We start from the raw sequence: 3,360 nt of genomic DNA on the forward strand, positions 1-3,360 counted from the left end.
TTGGGCTTGCTGTGCTTAATAAAATCGTTAATAGATTAAAAATAAATTACCGCTGTGTTAGGTGGGCCTTACTTGGACGGTACGAATTCTGCGGCTATGTCCCGTGGTGCGTGGTACTTGAAATCAGTTCTGCGGCTATGTCCCACCGTGCGTGTTACTTGAGTCGCTTCAGCGGCTAAGTCCGAAAATTTCCAAAATGCAGAAAAATATTCATAATTGAAGAAAGTTGGCCTTGCTGTGCATAGTAATGCCGTTAATTGACTAAAAATAAATTTCCGCTGTGTTAGCTGGGCCTTACTTGGACGGTACGAATTCTGCGGCTATGTCCCGTGGTGCGTGGTACTTGAAACCAGTTCTGCGGCTATGTCCGACCGTGCGTGTTAGTTGAGTCGCTTCAGCGGCTAAGTCCAAAAAATTTCCAAAATGCAGAAAAATACACATAATTGAAGAAAATTGGGCTTGCTGTGCATAGTAATGCCGTTAATTGACTAAAAATAAATTTCCGCTGTGTTAGCTGGGCCTTACTTGGACGGTACGAATTCTGCGGCTATGTCCCGTGGTGCGTGGTACTTGAAACCAGTTCTGCGGCTATGTCCGACCGTGCGTGTTAGTTGAGTCGCTTCAGCGGCTAAGTCCAAAAAATTTCCAAAATGCAGAAAAATACACATAATTGAAGAAAATTGGGCTTGCTGTGCATAGTAATGCCGTTAATTGACTAAAAATAAATTTCCGCTGTGTTAGGTGGGCCTTACTTGGACGGTACGAATTCTGCGGCTATGTCCCGTGGTGCGTGGTACTTGAAACCAGTTCTGCGGCTATGTCCCACCGTGCGTGTTACTTGAGTCGCTTCAGCGGCTAAGTCCGAAAATTTCCAAAATGCAGAAAAATATACATAATTGAAGAAAGTTGGCCTTGCTGTGCTTAATAATATCGTTAATAGATTAAAAATAAATTTCCGCTGTGTTAGCTGGGCCTTACTTGGACGGTACGAATTCTGCGGCTATGTCCCGTGGTGCGTGGTACTTGAAACCAGTTCTGCGGCTATGTCCGACCGTGCGTGTTAGTTGAGTCGCTTCAGCGGCTAAGTCCAAAAAATTTCCAAAATGCAGAAAAATACACATAATTGAAGAAAATTGGGCTTGCTGTGCTTAATAAAATCGTTAATAGATTAAAAATAAATTACCGCTGTGTTAGGTGGGCCTTACTTGGACGGTACGAATTCTGCGGCTATGTCCCGTGGTGCGTGGTACTTGAAATCAGTTCTGCGGCTATGTCCCACCGTGCGTGTTACTTGAGTCGCTTCAGCGGCTAAGTCCGAAAATTTCCAAAATGCAGAAAAATATTCATAATTGAAGAAAGTTGGCCTTGCTGTGCATAGTAATGCCGTTAATTGACTAAAAATAAATTTCCGCTGTGTTAGCTGGGCCTTACTTGGACGGTACGAATTCTGCGGCTATGTCCCGTGGTGCGTGGTACTTGAAACCAGTTCTGCGGCTATGTCCGACCGTGCGTGTTAGTTGAGTCGCTTCAGCGGCTAAGTCCAAAAAATTTCCAAAATGCAGAAAAATACACATAATTGAAGAAAATTGGGCTTGCTGTGCATAGTAATGCCGTTAATTGACTAAAAATAAATTTCCGCTGTGTTAGCTGGGCCTTACTTGGACGGTACGAATTCTGCGGCTATGTCCCGTGGTGCGTGGTACTTGAAACCAGTTCTGCGGCTATGTCCGACCGTGCGTGTTAGTTGAGTCGCTTCAGCGGCTAAGTCCAAAAAATTTCCAAAATGCAGAAAAATACACATAATTGAAGAAAATTGGGCTTGCTGTGCATAGTAATGCCGTTAATTGACTAAAAATAAATTTCCGCTGTGTTAGGTGGGCCTTACTTGGACGGTACGAATTCTGCGGCTATGTCCCGTGGTGCGTGGTACTTGAAACCAGTTCTGCGGCTATGTCCCACCGTGCGTGTTACTTGAGTCGCTTCAGCGGCTAAGTCCGAAAATTTCCAAAATGCAGAAAAATATACATAATTGAAGAAAGTTGGCCTTGCTGTGCTTAATAATATCGTTAATAGATTAAAAATAAATTTCCGCTGTGTTAGCTGGGCCTTACTTGGACGGTACGAATTCTGCGGCTATGTCCCGTGGTGCGTGGTACTTGAAACCAGTTCTGCGGCTATGTCCGACCGTGCGTGTTAGTTGAGTCGCTTCAGCGGCTAAGTCCAAAAAATTTCCAAAATGCAGAAAAATACACATAATTGAAGAAAATTGGGCTTGCTGTGCTTAATAAAATCGTTAATAGATTAAAAATAAATTACCGCTGTGTTAGGTGGGCCTTACTTGGACGGTACGAATTCTGCGGCTATGTCCCGTGGTGCGTGGTACTTGAAACCAGTTCTGCGGCTATGTCCGACCGTGCGTGTTAGTTGAGTCGCTTCAGCGGCTAAGTCCAAAAAATTTCCAAAATGCAGAAAAATACACATAATTGAAGAAAATTGGGCTTGCTGTGCATAGTAATGCCGTTAATTGACTAAAAATAAATTTCCGCTGTGTTAGGTGGGCCTTACTTGGACGGTACGAATTCTGCGGCTATGTCCCGTGGTGCGTGGTACTTGAAACCAGTTCTGCGGCTATGTCCCACCGTGCGTGTTACTTGAGTCGCTTCAGCGGCTAAGTCCGAAAATTTCCAAAATGCAGAAAAATATACATAATTGAAGAAAGTTGGCCTTGCTGTGCTTAATAATATCGTTAATAGATTAAAAATAAATTTCCGCTGTGTTAGCTGGGCCTTACTTGGACGGTACGAATTCTGCGGCTATGTCCCGTGGTGCGTGGTACTTGAAACCAGTTCTGCGGCTATGTCCGACCGTGCGTGTTAGTTGAGTCGCTTCAGCGGCTAAGTCCAAAAAATTTCCAAAATGCAGAAAAATACACATAATTGAAGAAAATTGGGCTTGCTGTGCTTAATAAAATCGTTAATAGATTAAAAATAAATTACCGCTGTGTTAGGTGGGCCTTACTTGGACGGTACGAATTCTGCGGCTATGTCCCGTGGTGCGTGGTACTTGAAACCAGTTCTGCGGCTATGTCCGACCGTGCGTGTTAGTTGAGTCGCTTCAGCGGCTAAGTCCAAAAAATTTCCAAAATGCAGAAAAATACACATAATTGAAGAAAATTGGGCTTGCTGTGCATAGTAATGCCGTTAATTGACTAAAAATAAATTTCCGCTGTGTTAGCTGGGCCTTACTTGGACGGTACGAATTCTGCGGCTATGTCCCGTGGTGCGTGGTACTTGAAACCAGTTCTGCGGCTATGTCCGACCGTGCGTGTTAGTTGAGTCGCTTCAGCGGCTAAGTCCGAAA

This window comes from Zootermopsis nevadensis, unplaced genomic scaffold, assembly GCF_977971745.1.
Source record: "Zootermopsis nevadensis isolate Lab colony 2312 unplaced genomic scaffold, Znev_1.0 Znev_ptg000037l, whole genome shotgun sequence".
NCBI classification, from domain to species: Eukaryota; Metazoa; Arthropoda; class Insecta; order Blattodea; family Termopsidae; genus Zootermopsis; species Zootermopsis nevadensis.